General features: G+C 40.8%; 2 long non-coding RNA genes across 2 annotated transcripts; one reads left to right on the top strand and one right to left on the bottom strand.

Annotated features, from left to right (window-relative positions):
* The first annotated feature begins 7,865 nt into the window (after positions 1–7,865).
* Positions 7,866–9,210, top strand: LOC120438029. The gene is made up of 3 exons (XR_005611605.1): positions 7,866–8,114; positions 8,581–8,702; positions 8,844–9,210. It is a non-coding gene; the product is annotated as an uncharacterized LOC120438029 (long non-coding RNA).
* A 2,928-nt stretch (positions 9,211–12,138) lies between these two features.
* LOC120438030 lies at positions 12,139–13,618 on the bottom strand. The gene is made up of 3 exons (XR_005611606.1): positions 13,598–13,618; positions 13,106–13,161; positions 12,139–12,156 (listed from the first exon to the last, which is right to left on the bottom strand). It is a non-coding gene; the product is annotated as an uncharacterized LOC120438030 (long non-coding RNA).
* Positions 13,619–16,035: the final 2,417 nt, after the last annotated feature.

Raw genomic sequence — 16,035 nt, 5'->3', positions numbered from 1 at the left:
TTGACCAGGACATGTCCTTCAACGCACATATTAAACAAATATGTAAGACTGCTTTCTTCCATTTGCGCAACATCTCTAAAATTAGAAATATCCTGTCTCAGAGTGATGCTGAAAAACTAGTTCATGCATTTATTACTTGCAGGCTGGACTACTGTAATTGATGTATTAATTGATGTCCTAAAAACTCCCTGAAAAGCCTTCAGTTAATCCAAAATGCTGCAGCAAGAGTACTGACAGGGACTAGAAAGAGAGAGCAGATTTCTCCTGTTTTGGCTTCCCTTCATTGGCTTCCTGTTAAATCCAGAATTCAAAATCCTGCTCCTCACATACAAGGTCTTAAATAATCAGGCCCCATCTTATCTTAATGACCTTGTAGTACCATACCACCCTATTAGAGCACTTCGCTCTCGCTCTGCAGGCCTACTTGTTGTTCCTAGAGTATTTAAAAGTAGAATGGGAGGCAGAGCCTTCAGTTTTCAGGCCCCTCTTCTGTGGAACCAGCTTCCAGTTTGGATGCAGGAGACAGACACTATCTCTACTTTCAAGATTAGGCTTCAAACTTTCCTTATTGCTAAAGCATATAGTTAGGGCTGGACCAGGTGACCCTGAATCCTCCCTTAGTTATGCTGCAATTGGCATGGTGCTGGGTCGTTGACCCAGCGTTTTGTGTTGTATGATTATTTTCCTCGTTCTAGTTATTCTGATTTTGGTATTCTGTGTCCTCCCCTTGTGCCCTGTTCGTTTTCTGGATTTCCTGTTTTATTCTGAAGGTCTGTGTCTGTTGTCATCGTGTTCAGCTTGTATCCTCAGGTCGTCTTGTGTATTAGAATCAGCTGTGCTCCCACCTGTATGTCATTACCTGGTCTCCTTGTTTGTGTGTGTATATATAGTGGGTGTCGGTCTATGCTCTTTGTCGGCTCGTCTCATGTTAATCTGCGTTTGTCTGTGTATCTCTGTTCCATGGTGCTTCGTTCCTGTCTCTGTCTCTCTCTGCCCCGCAGCCCTTTTTGTATGGTCTCAGGTTTGTTATTTAGTTTTTCCCAGTTTAGGTTCCCGTTAGTATTCCTCATGCTCCGTTGTCTGTTTCTGCCACTGCCACTTGTAAATAAACATCACTAGTATCATCAGTCGGCTGCCTGCATTTTGGGTCCTCCTTTCATTACTCAACACGACTGCTGCCCCAGCCGTGACAGCAATAGACGTAGGCTGCCGGGGATTCCCATGATGCACTGAGTTTTTCCTTTCCAGTCACCTTTCTCACTCACTATGTGTTAACAGATCTCTCTGCACTGAATCATATCTGTTATTAATCTCTGTCTCTCTTCCACAGCATGTCTTTATCCTGTCTTCCTTCTCTCACCCCAACCGGTCGCAGCAGATGGCCCCGCCTCCCTGAGCCTGGTTCTGCTGGAGGTTTCTTCCTGTTAAAGGGAGTTTTTCCTTCCTAGTGTCGCCAAAGTGCTTGCTCATAGGGGTCATATGATTGTTGGGCTTTTCTCTGTATCTACTGTAAAATTTAAAGCGCCTTGAGGCGACTTTTGTTGTGATTTGGTGCTATATAAATAAAATTGAATTGAATTGAATTATCAGTGGTACTAAAAGTAGTTGTAGATAATGTTACATCTGTGGGGTGGTTATGGGTAATTCTTTCTCTAATGGTTAAAATTTAGTTTGTGAAGAAGTTCAAGAATTCATTACTAGTTAATGCTAAAGAAATAGTTGGCTCAACAGTGCTGACTTTTTGTCAGCCTGGCTACAGTGCTGAAGAAAACCTAGAGTTGTTCATATTTTCTTCAATTAGTGATGAATAGTAAGATATTCTAGCTTTGCAGAGGGCCTTCTTGTTTGATGTTTAGTCATGACGCTGGATTCATGAGTCCTTCCAAGCTTTGTTTACTATGTAACTGAGCAGACATTACCTGCAAGCAGCTAGACTCCCGGGACAGGGTCCGGCGTTAGATATTTTCTCACTGCGTGCATGCACAGTGTATTACTTTGAACAGGTTTAGGAAACCAGCATTACTGAACAATACTAATCAGATGTAATCAGATGTTCTACATCCCCTTTCTTTAGCTTAGGACTGTATAAATAACAACATCTTTAGCACAATGCATTAACAGCAGATACTAATCCATAACATTCTAGCCTGGACATTAACGATCCACTTCAAACCTCGAACTGTTTCATTGGTAAGAACATAGTAAAGATTTGACCATGGCTACATCACGTTACATATGGTGTCCATTACGTTGTTTTATTGTTTGGTTGTTTTCATTTTACAGCCCATCTCTTATGCCTTAATGTTCATACTTGGGGTTTGGCTTGCTAACTCTCCCAGATCGTGTAATGTAGGTTTTACCTGCCGACAGGGGGACTGGACAGGGGCCTGTGTCAAGTTTTGTGTGAGTATGTGTGAACAGGTCTTTGGATGTGCTGTGGCGAACAGGCAGTTGGTGGTTGGGCCATGGTAGAGTTATCGTGGGAATCTCCGTGTTGTGGTGGTGGTTCAGGGACTGGGAGGATATGCCTGCGGTTCCACCTCTATCCTCCGCCTCCTGACTGGACAATGTATGATTTGGGTTCCTTGCAGTCTTCCTTGATAGTCCCTAAGGAGTCATGTCCATGATGCGTTTGCATCCCTACAACCTCACCTGGCATGATCGGACGGAAGGGTCTGCTGGACTTGTCATAGCATTTCTTTTGTGCATGGCACTTATGAACTAGGCTTGTCTTAACAGCTCTGTTGTTTTGGGCCTGGGAATCAGCAGATGTTTACACATAGGTAGTGTAGTGCATGCTCGTCTTGATATCAGCCTTTCAGCTTGAGAATCTAGTGTGTGATCTTGTGGAACATTGAGGAGATTGAGTAGGTTGAGGAAGACATCTGTTCTTTGACCTTTCCATCAACTGCTTTGCACTGTTAACTGCAGCCAGTCCACTGACCTGCAGGTATTCTTGTCACATGAACAAAGTCCCAGGCCAAAGCAAAGTCTGTGAAGTGATCACGCCCAAATTGACCATGCGGGTTAATTCTGCTTTAACCTTGTCCTGCATTGGTACTGGTATTTTGTGTGCAGGCTTTACTATTGGCGTGACTTCTGGGTCTATTTTCATGGAATAGGTAACCGGAAGCTTACCAAGTTTATCTTCGAAAAGGTCTAAATACTCTGAGAAGATCTGTTCTGAAAAGTTATTTTTCTCATCCATGGAGGACAACATGGTGGACTTCTTTGTTCAGTGTGATTAAGTCTAAGCGGAGTGAGTCTGGTAGAGCAAGTAGAGGTTAGGCGACTCGTTTCACTACAAAGAACTGCAGAGGGTATTCCTTGCCTCAGAGTGGCATGAGAGTGTTGCTGTGCCAGCTGTTGGAAATTCCTCACCTCCATATGCCACCAGTTTGGTTTTCTGTGATGGCAGGAGTTTTTCATCTTGTTTCAGTTCTGCAAAAAGGTCGGCCGGCATGGCATTACATTTGATGCTGGTATCTGATTTAAGTTTTATTCATTTTTCATTGATATGCACAGTTGTACAGAAAACAGTGGTTCACAGTGTCTATATTGATGCCATTTACAAAGAACATTTCCTCCTCGCTGCTGGGAGCTTGCATTTCAATGTGGTTTACAGACCTTTTTTTAAAGCCCCTTGCAGCATTTCTGGAAATGATTCCATTTTTTGCATTTATGACATTGCGGGCCATATGCTGGGCATTTATCTCTTTTTGCCTCATGGCTGCCCCCACAGTTGTTGCAGTTAGTTATTGCTTGAGCGGGACTCAGTTCTGGTTGTGTTGCACACCACTCGTTGCCTGTCTTTCTCTTGAATTTGTGTAGATGTTTTGTCTTTATTATGTGATGCAAGGTATCCACCTCTGCTGCCATTTGTTTTGGAGCTGCTAGAGCTTTTGTATGTCAATTTGTCTGTTCAAATAGCTAGCACATTTCAATTGCTTTGCTCAAAGTTAGGTCACTGTTACGCAGCAGTTGCTTTCTCATGTTGTCACTAGTTATGCCACCAACGAGTCTGTCTCTGATGAGCTGGTTTTTAAGCTGACCAATTCAGCAACTGCCTCCCTTATTTTTCAAGTCACTCACCTAAGGCTCTATTGTTTCATCTGGTCATTGGTGGGTGTGTAAGCGAAGGCGCGCTCCTACTCGATGGCTTCAGAGCCGTCCAGGTTTAGCAGGACGAACGCTCTAGTTCAAGCATCCTTATCGGAATGGGGAGTGGCTATGTAAGTGTCGTATTCTTGCTCGGACACACGCCATTTCTCGGCAACGTTCCCACTGAACACCAATGTTTCTGGTCTACGGAATCTGTCCAACATGGTCGTTGATGCTTAATAGCCTTTGCTACGATAGTTGAACAATGCTAGCTGGTCACTCGCTCGCTTTGTCTGCAAGTGCTGAGAAAACTATAGCCGTACCACTGCGTTGGCAGTTCTTTAGCACACGACTAAACCACAACTTCTGACTGCATGTTTGATGTTTAGTAATGACGCTGGATTCGTGATTCCTTGCAAGCTTTGTTTACTATGTAACTGAGCAGACATTACATGCAAGCAGCTAGACTCCTGGGGTGGGACCAGCCATAGACATTTACTCACTGCGGCGCATGCTCAGTGTACTACTTTGAACAGGTATAGGAAACCAGCATTATTGAACAATACTAATCAGATGTTCTACACTTCTTATAAAGCAGCAAACTTTTTCTCCAGGCTAAATGATGATCTTCTAAATTTGTGACACGCCATTTCCTCTCCAGCTTAAGAGTTATCTGCTTTAGGCTACGTGTTTGAGAATTATACCACGGAGTCAAGTACTTCTGGTTTGAGGCCTTAGTTTTCACCGGAGCTAGAGTATCCAGAGTCGCATGCGTAGTGAGGAGGTAAAATTATTACCAAGATGATCGGCCTCTGTTGGAGTAGCGTTCAGATAGCTGCTCTGTTCTGTTGGTACAGGCCATTGAAGATGATAACAGTGGGTGGATTATATTCTTAAACTTAGTTACAGCGCTTTCAGTCTGGTTTCTAATCGATGTAAGTAAGTAAGTAAAGTTTATTTATTAAGCGCTTTTAATAGACTGGTAGTCACAAAGATTAAAATAAACAGTACGATAAACAGCAAAATGCACAATATAAGAGGTTAAATGTAAATTAAAAATGTAAAAACTGTTGGTTAACAGAAAGCTTGTTTAAATAGTAAAGTTTTTAACTGCTTTTTAAAGGATTCCACAGAGTCAACCAAACGTAGTTGTAGTGGTAGACTGCTCCACAGCCTTGGTGCCACAGACTGAAAGGCTCTGTCCCTGGAGACAACAAGCAGCAGTGTATTTTATAAGAAGCTTGGATAAATAATCTGGGGCCTGGCCATGTACTGCTCTGTATGTTAAAACAATAATTTTAAAACGAATTCTAAAATCAATTGGCAGCCAATGTAAAGAACATAAAATAGGAGTAATGGGAGCTATACAAAATGGCTGCTCTATTTTGTATAGCTTGGAGGCAAGAAAGAGATGAATTATCCAAGCTGGTAAACGGAATTACAATAATGTAAACGCGATGACACAAATGCATGGACAATTTTTTTCCAGTTCAGCTAAGGAGGCCGTGTCGCAGTTTAGAAATATTCCTTAAATGAAAGAAACAGGAACGAGACAGAGATTTTACGTGTGAGTCAAGGTTCAGAGAAGAGTCAAATATTACTCCAAGATTTCGAATATTTGGCTTAGCAGAAGAACAGAAAGGGCAAGAACCTGATTGATTTTAGAATATAGATCAGGAGGAGCTATGATCATGGTCTCTGTCTTGTTCATGTTTAAAACAAGAAAATTGTTAGAAAGCCAATCAGAAACCTGAGTTGAGCACTGGACTAGGGTGGACAGCCTATCCAGTTGATTAGGCTTAAAGGACATATACAGCTGAATGTCATCGGCATAGAAATGATAAGACAGGTTACTAAAAGCCTAAATAATGCCAGCTAAAGGAAGCATATAAAAAAAAAAATAATGGACCCAAAACTGAACCCTGTGGAACCCCACAGGTTAGGGCAGCAATGTTAGAGGACAACCTGTCGGTCCTAACAGAAAAGGTCTGAAAACTGCTGTTCACAAACGCTGTCCATATAATCTGATTGAGCTGGAGCTGTTTTGCAAAGAAGAATGGGCAAGGATTTCAGTCTCTAGATGTGCAAAGCTGGTAGAGGCATACTCTAAAAGACTGGCAGCTGTAATTGCAGCAAAAGGTGGTTCTACAAAGTATTGACTCAGGGGCTGAATAATTACGTACACCCCACTTTGCAGTTATTTATTTGTAAAAATGTTTGGAATCATGTATGATTTTCATTCCACTTCTCACGTGTGCACCACTTTGTATTGGTCTTTCACATGGAATTCCAATAAAATTGATTCATGTTTGTGGCTGTAATGTGACAAAATGTGGAAAAGTTCAAGGGGGCCAAATACTTTTGCAAGCCACTGTATATATATATATATATATATATATATATATATATATATATATATATATATGTGTGTATGTGTGTATGTGTGGGTACCCGTGATCAGGTACCCTGCTGGGGTAATAGGCTGGCCAAAGGAGGAGATAGAAGCCACTGACATCAAGACAAGAAAGCTCCTTACCATGCATGGAGGGTTTCACCCCAAGTCTAGCACCCTGAGGTTGTACGCTAAGCGGAAGGAAGGGGGCCGCGGACTGGTGAGTGTCAGCACCACAGTCCAGGATGAGACAAGAAACATCCACGAATACATCACGAAGATGGCCCCAACTGACAGTGTGCTCAGTGAATACCTCAGGCAGCAGAAACCCAAGAAAGAGGAGGGAGACGAGGAACCATCATAGAAGGACAGGCCCCTGCATGGTATGTACCACCGGCAGATAGAGGAGGTGGCTGATATCCAGAAATCCTACCAGTGGCTGGACAAAGCTGGACTGAAAGACAGCACAGAGGCACTAATCATGGCAGCACAAGAACAAGCTCTGAGTACAAGATCCATAGAGGCTGGGGTCTATCACACCAGGCAAGACCCCAGGTGCAGGCTGTGTAAAGATGCCCCAGAGACAATCCAGCACATAACAGCAGGGTGCAAGATGCTAGCAGGCAAGGCATACATGGAACGCCATAACCAAGTGGCTGGCATAGTGTACAGAAACATCTGTGCCGAGTATAACCTGGAAGTCCCAAGGTCAAAATAGGAGATGCCCCCAAGGGTGGTGGAGAATGACCGAGCTAAGACCCTGTGGGACTTCCAGATACAGACGGACAAAATGGTGGTGGCTAACCAACCGGACATAGTGGTGGTAGACAAACAGAAGAAGACGGCTGTAGTGATCGATGTAGCGGTTCCGAATGACAGCAATATCAGGAAGAAGGAACACGAGAAGCTGGAGAAATACCAAGGGCTCAGAGAAGAGCTCGAGAGGATGTGGAGGGTGAAGGTAACGGTGGTCCCCGTGGTAATCGGAGCACTAGGTGCGGTGACTCCCAAGCTAGGCGAGTGGCTCCAGCAGATCCCGGGAACAACATCGGAGATCTCTGTCCAGAAGAGCGCAGTCCTGGGAACAGCTAAGATACTGCAAGAGGGACCCTCAAGCTCCCAGGCCTCTGGTAGAGGACCCGAGCTTGAAGGATAAACCGCCCGCAGGGGCGTGCTGGGTGTTTTTTTTTTTTTTTTAATATATAGATAGATAGTTTCAGCAATCAGTGAACAGACAGACAATGATACCAAACTGATTCTGTATGAATACAATATGGTATTTTCAATACAGGTGTCAAATTATTATTAAAACTGATACAGATATATGCACATAGATCGATCTATCTATCTATCTATCTAAGAGCTACTTTGATCTGTTTAGATCTAAAGTATCCAAAGTTGAGCTCTAATGTTTCTTCACCCTTGTGTGTGTGATATCTGATTTCCTACATGCTGACAGAGCAGAGCAGCAGTTTGTGCTCACAGATGGTGACGGTGTGGAGAGACGGTGGTGTTTCCTCAGAAGAACCAGCAGAGTCACAAAGGACACGAGTCCTTCTCACCACCTTGACTTGCTGACTGATGCTCGTCTGCACTGCACAGAGGAAATCAACTGACCGAGGTTTGTCCAGTGACGTGTTATGAAATGTATATTTGTTTTATGCTTACAGATATGTTTTTCTTGACAGAGGCTCTGCAGAGTTTAGACAAAGCAGAGAAAATATGTGCTTTACATTTTACTGTGATTTACTGGGATATTTGTTGCCTGATGTTCAGCAGGAATGGAGAAATGGAATCAAAGGGAGATGTTTTTGATGTTTTTGTAATGATGTAAGTAAATCTTCAATATTATTTATTTGCTTGGTTATATTAGGAGTGTTTCTGGGTGAGGGAGAGAGGAGTCATCATCCAGGTAAAGTGATGTGGATCAGTGGATACACTTGTCTCCCCTTTAAAGGGGACGATCTGAGTCATCCTTAAATGTTAGTGCTTTCAAATACACAAACATTTTTAAAGGACAAAAACGAACATCCAACTTTGACTGTAACACAAAATAAATCTTTGCATGTGTGTTTTCAAACTCTCAGATGGGCAGGATATCAGTCTTGGACTGTCTAACCTGCAGGACCAGCACTGAATAACCACCACACATGAGCATGTTCCTGCAACATTCAGCATCTGATCTGCCATCTGTGTGCTTCTGCTTTTGGTAAGTAGAGTTACCTAACTACAGCAACTCTATACACATGCCATCCATTTCTAATGGCCTGGTTACTTCCTGTCAGTTATTTTAGAAACCATGTGGTCACCTGACCTAACACTGTTTCTTCTTCTTCCCTTAATGTTGAAGTGTCAAATGTCCAACAGCTGGAGAGGAAACTACACCAGTGTACTGGGATGTTTCATCAACACGTGCCAGATGCTGTTCCTTCATGGTGACATCACCAGAGACAGCCTCGCCCACCTCAGGACCTCGCCATTGATCATGATGATTATAATCGGAACTAAGACTGTAAAAATCCACGACCAGAATGTTTAGATGCTTTCTAATTATTAATGAATACTGAGAGCCTCTTTCTGTGTTTTGTCTGTTTTGTTTTGTTTTTTACCTCATTTGTTACTAACAAAGTTCACCAAACTCACACAGTTTACATTCTGTATGTTTCCATCTTTACCAGCCACACTCTACCCGCAATTAAGCAAATAATCCTTAGAAATCGTTGCTTTTCTCTTTTATAATTGATGATAATTCAGTGAATATACTGCGCTGCTTCCTTTTGTTTCATCTCACATTGCTTTAAGTTTTTCAGTGTTCAGTTATTTTTTACTGCTGTTTGAATTCTCTGTATGTTTGACCCTGTAGACTGTTTGATGGACTGCTTGTCTTCCTGTTTGTAACCGCCGCCTGTTTTTGACTAAAGGTTTGGATTTCTGACTTTAACACAGCCTCTGCGTGTCCTCCCTTTGTGTCCTCTTCCTCTGTGAATGTGTTGCATGTGTCACAGATTCATTTATTAACAGCTTTCCCACAGTCAGTTGCATCACCATTCATTCACAGCACATTTCAGAAGGATTCAGATGAATACAGTGATCTTATAGTCAGAATTATCCTGACAGACTGTAAATTATCTTTCATCAGGTCAATTTTAAAGTTCAGTATTTCAAAGCAGGCGTTATGAAGAATCATATTGGCATTAGGACTGTAACAATATGTACTTACAAAGTCAAAGTTTTTAATTATGCTAGAATATTGGAAGACAATCAACTTTTAGTGTTTTCTGCATATTAATTATACTGAAATAGAGACGGTGACCCTAACTGTAGAGAAGCACTAAACAACTGACGATCTAACAAACATTATTGGCCTGAGCCGTCATGCACGGTCAATTCAATTCAATTCAATTCAATTCAATTTTATTTATATAGCGCCAAATCACAACAAAAGTCGCCTCAAGGCGCTTTATATTGTACAGTAGATAGCACAATAATAAATACAGAGAAAAACCCAACAATCATATGACCCCCTATGAGCAAGCACTTTGGCGACAGTGGGAAGGAAAACGGTGAGTCTGATCCTGTGCTGTGAGAGTCTGACAAGCATGTTTCTGGTCAGTTTGGAAGAAATAACATCACAATGTTGATCTTTTTTCAATATTCCTTCTCTTTTACACCATAAACTGTGATCAAAGCTACTTATGTTCACAGCATGTAATAATACTGACAGTTCAGGGCATTGTGGTCTGTTGAGCTAGGGTTAGGGTTAGCAATTCAGACATATGTAATCAATCTCTTGCTGGATATAACAAACACCTAGGAATTCATATTATAATTTGATTTTCATGAAATATTCATATTCAGTATCAGTCATTTTATATTATAACCACGTATCCACCCAGGCTCATGGTGGGGCAGGGCTCCTTGAGTGAAAGGTAATGTACACCCTGACCAGGTATCCAGTCTGTCACAGTTGTTTTCAATATTTGGTTCTAAAATATGAGTGAAAACAAAAGTCCAACTAGGATTCTTGCGTATGATGGATGAAGTCTGTCTTTGACTGTATTGTCCAGCTGATCCATCAAACCCCCAGCAGGTGAACCTTATTCATGACATAACACAGTAACAATGTAAAAAATTAAACAGCAACAGTCTAAATGTAAAGTGCATTCTAAACTCCTCTTCAATAAATTATATGGATGTGCAGTGAGTCATTCAGGACTGTAAAACGTGAACTACAGAACCCAGAGTCTTCATCATTAAATCTCTGGTTGCTTCATTTTTCTATCCTATATCAGATACTTTAAAGGTTTTAGTAAAGTTGCATTCTCATGGTGAGGCAAAGTGCTTTATGTGTGTGTGTGCGTGTCATGAACAGCTATAAAAGCCCTTTAATTACAGAACAAAGCGGGGTTTGAGTTGGAGTTACGGCAGACTGGCGCTACTTCTAAATGGAACACAGCCTTCCTACGGCGGACAGCTAATAACAGGAATCGGACGCGCGGTCCACCCTAGTCCACAGCAACCACCATAGCAACAGCCTAGCATGACTTTAAAAACATATTCTGTCTTCATAACTATCAAAAACGTGAAATGATTTGCAAAGCGTGAAAGTGTTACAGCTGCAGAGAGTCATGGCGGCATCTTTGGAAGCTGTTTACATAGCTAATAATATACGATGTAACCATGGAGACAGTCAGTCACGTGAGCTAGCGTGTTTACTACAGTGAATAAGGTGATTGTGTGCACAGCGTCCACAGGCTGCAGAGGGTAAAGACATTACTTCAATATTGTTTTATATTTATATATATTTGCCTTCTGCTGACCATCACCTCAGGTTCACCATTAGTTTCAGCATACAAATGTCTAAATATGAACACATTCAAAAAACTCATGTCTCAGAAATAGGCACAGCTGTTCATGTTTGTCATTATAGTTTTATTTGTAAGAAAATTGTGAACTTCAAATTGTGTATCAAGTCAAAGAACATTTGACACGTCTGAGTCATTTCTTTGCCCTATGAGAGCTGGAATAAATATATATCCTGACAGTTACAGTTGAAACAGTAGAAACAGGTAGAAATGGGATCGGACTAATCTTTGCTTAGTCAGACACCTCCTGTGTTGGCCTTAACCCAAATTTCCCTCGGGGTCAACCTTCAGGATCAATAAAGTTTTATTGAATTGAATCATATTAAATAACAAACAATAGCACGATTTTGCATCCATTTCCAAATCGTAGTCAAGCTGCCCAGTCTCATACATAGGTAACAGAAATGTCTCAAATGTAGACGTGTACAGTCTAGTGTAAGCATTAAAAGATCATAAAGGAAACACTAACATTTATGTGAAACTAATTGTAATAAAAAATGAGCAGGTGCTTTATAGATTTAAAAGAAAGAATCTGAAAACAACACTTTTTTGGTCTAAGTGGTCAAAGTAGAAAACAGAACTGATGTTCAAGAACAAACTGTAGCTGCACTAATATTACACATCTCCATTGTTGTGGTGAACAATGTTGCTTTTAAAACCACATGCAATGTGTGACCATGACTGTCCACTGAGACCATGAACGCCACTTCGCTGAAGTCTTCTTCTTCTTCTTCTTCTTCTTCTTCTTCTTCTTCTTGCCATCAGAATGGAAGCAGACACAGCACGAGCTGCTTTGATCTACTGAAAGGAAAAAGCAGAACATATGAGCTGAAACCATTCAGATAGAAACAATCGCTCAATGCAGTGTCTCACGTAGCTTAGCCTGTTACAACTGTTGATACAAGCTAAATATAGTTAAAACACAGTGTCAGGGAACTCCAGTGTGGGAACTAGCGGCTTTAGGTTTGTAGTCATTTAACTTTCATCCATCCATCCATTTAATTCAGGAGGAAGAAATGTCAGGTTGGTGCAGGCTGGTTACATGCATTTGGTCCCATGCTGTCTTTAACTAAATGACTTGGTTCACTTTATGTCTGGGCTGTATGTGGGGTTATATCATGTTATTTGGGTAGGAGTACCTGTCCCCTGTTAGGCTTAGAAAGTTTCTCCATAAGCAGAGCTTCTAACTCTTATAGCTTTTAGCACATCTGTAGCTGTGCAGGCTGACAGGTTTTTGGTGGCTCTTTTTACCCCACACTGGTTGTGAGTGTGTAAATAGCCCCACTAGTTCTTTTGGGTTGCAGTTAACTTGGGAGGAAGGGGTGGGTCTGCCAGGACTAGATGAATAACAATTATCTGGGATACATAAATTTCATAATGCATGCATATATCTCTATAAACCTGGCCTGAGGGCTGCCATTTTTTACATTCAGTTATTTCTCTTAGAAATGTTGGATCTAAATAATGAATGTGTTACAGTTAAAGTGACACTGGTCAGTGTAAATGGCTCATTGGGACAAAGAAACCTTTAAATTAAATATAGATATCGATTGTCAAACAATATCAAAGATGTAAAAGCTGTTTACAGTCAGAATTTATAAAAACTATGATTGTAAATAAATTCAAACTAGTGAGCTTTTCTCTTTGTGCTGAATATCAACACTGTGACTTCTTAGGCTGTAAGCTTTACATCAGCACAGTTGTAGAAGCCACACTCAAAATGTCTTTTGATAACAAGAAAAAATACCTTTTCAGTCCACGGCCTGAAGTTCTTCTCCAAACATCTTCTGCCATCGGCTTTGTCTGCTGGTTTGAAGACAATAAACCACAAAAAGATGAGTTAGTCACTTTGTCTGCATCATGCAGCTCGAATGTGTCGTGTAACGATGTTGAATAGCCGTCGTTATCCCTCTGCTGTGTCACTAAGATTGTACTGTACAGCATCTCATTGATATGTGAGGAATGCTAATATAACACAATAACAGAGATCTGGTCTTACATCATTAAAATATAAAGGGCAGGAGATATTTAGATATTTTTATATTTATATTATATTTTATAGCTGACAGATATTACTAAATAGATAGAATTTACTAAATAGCTGGATGAACATGAAAAATATGTCCATAATCACAAATGACCATGAGAGCCAGTAGAATAAATTCAACTGGACACTCAAAAGACGTCCTTAAATGCTCTTTAAGTGGCAGAACAAACAAACAAACAGTTAATCGTTTACTTGAGATGAAATCTGCTCAGCTACTTTGAAAACAGCTTCTAACTGGTTCCTCCTTTAACAGGATGACTGCTCAGGGTAAGGCCATCATGCAGTCCAGCAACCTTTATGGTCCTGCTTTGATTCACCAGGAACTATTAGGGAACCTTTCAGCGCCTCCTGTGAAAGACACAGGCATAAACACAAACATTTATTAACATGTTCCACAGTCTTCCAGTTCGATTTTCTCATCCTGTGGACAACAACGTACAGAGATGCAGGTTTATGTTAACTTTTGTAAGGTTTCTTTACTGAACATATCCAGCTGCAGCTCCACTGTGATCCTGAACTGGATAAGCACTTAAGAAAATGTGTCAATAAATGGACAAACATCAACTTACTATATTTATCCAAACAGACTGGACCAATAATGCTTCACTGAGTTAGAGACTTTAACAGACTCTTCTATGTAAGAATGTCTCGTGATAGACCTGCAAACTTGACAACAAAGGTTTTTCAGACTACATGTAGCTGTCCTCTATGTCAGCTCACACATTTACATTCATGTCACACTTATTTCTGCTTTCCCATTTTTATCATTATTACTTACATTTTGATTAGATACCTTGAGTTTGTAAATGATCAGATTACATAATTGGAATACAATGTATCCAATTCAGGGTTGCGGGAGGATGAAGCCTATCCCAGCTGATACAGGACAAAGACAGGCTGCCAGTTTATCGCAGGGCTAAGACAATACGTGTGACAGAAAATCCACTTAAATGTTTGATATTTCTAATAATAATCATAATTATGACTATTAATTAAAATATTATTTAAAGACTTCTTTATAAATACATTTCGATTTTTTTTATAAACCCTAGAATATAAACCTGAGCTGTTTCAGATTCTGACCTCTGACCTCAGTGACCAGGCTGTGTCCTCACTGCAGCTCCCTCTTCACACTGACGAATGAAACTTCTGTGGAAGAAAAATCTGGAATTTTTTATTTCCAATCCACTTAAACTATTAAGGATTAAGCAACAGTGCTCATCTTTGCTCTTCTGAAATCTGTGTTAAACAACAACAAACATAAATTAGTAACAAAAATACAGCTGAGTAGAAGCTTTACACACCACCAGCAGCCATAACGCTAAATTTTAATCTTCAAATGTTTCTGAGCCGTCTTCAACCTGCTTTTAACACATTAAAGTCCCACAGTCAATGCAGCCTGACTCAATCCTAAATGTTCAGCACACACAGAGACACAGAGGGACTGTTTAAAGTTTAGTGTTAACCTGAGTCACTGATCATTTACAGTATTACAGAGTCTGGCAGTCTTTGCATGATGTCCACGTCACTGTAAGTTTCTAGCTGACTCTCAGGTGTGACAGGTGTGCCAGCAGGAAAGAGTCATAAGAACCTGCATCCTGAGGTTTGTCATGCAGGATTAAAGGAGCCAGGCTTTGTTCACACAGCCATAATTGTATTTTACACTGACCCTGGGTCAGTATAAGTATCATACAGTTTAAACGAAGCACTGAAACTTGCACATATTTATTACAGATACATTGAAGCTAATCGGGATATTTACTGTTAATCTGTGGCTGCGATTAATCACTTTACTGGAAACTTTATTAACTAGTAACTTCATCAGTCATGACAGAAGCTAATATTTCTGTGCTAACATCGTTTAAACAGTAACAGCTTTACTACAATATAAGCTAACGTTTACACCGTAACTTTAAGCTAGCACCATAAAGACGGTAAAACGTAATAATATCTACAAATGCATCTTAAAGCTGTTATATTAGCACTCGGTGTATTACTAACATAACCACATTAACATTATTGACACTCGCTGACTTTTAATAGTCATTCTATAAATGCTGTCCGTTTAAATGGTCTTACCTGTAACACTGCTGTATCCACCGGATTCCAGCCAGAGTGGATTCTGGAGTCTTCCACGCTCCTGTTAGTGATCCTCCATCTGGATGGATGATAACAACCTTCTGAACAATCTAGCAGGTGGATGGCCCATATCTATGGGACTGATTTCTGCTAATAACGCCCATTGTATGGACTGATAACAGCCGAAGCGGGTGAATAAAGTCACCCGGTCGCTAGCTGTGCCATTACCCAGCATACACCTCTCCTCCATAAATGCAATAAACGATACAAAAGTAATGGCCTATAATTAATTTATCTGCTGTATCTGATGTTTCTCAGGTAGTTGTTTACATTATATAATATATTGTGTTCAGTACACGTCACTACAATGTGATTTCGGAAATACAGCATATAAATATACGGACAACAGGCTCTTCCGCGGCAATCTCTTGTCGTCAATAAACAACGTTTAGGGTGCGCTATAGTATTCAATAGGAGGACCCTGCACGTCAATTCTCGATGCGAGGGGGGTACCCTGCGCGTCGATAAGTGAAGCAGAGGGAGCCTGACCA

The sequence above is a fragment of the Oreochromis aureus genome, linkage group 3, assembly GCF_013358895.1.
Source record: "Oreochromis aureus strain Israel breed Guangdong linkage group 3, ZZ_aureus, whole genome shotgun sequence".
NCBI lineage: Eukaryota > Metazoa > Chordata > Actinopteri > Cichliformes > Cichlidae > Oreochromis > Oreochromis aureus.
This window is presented reverse-complemented; position numbering and strand designations above follow the sequence as displayed.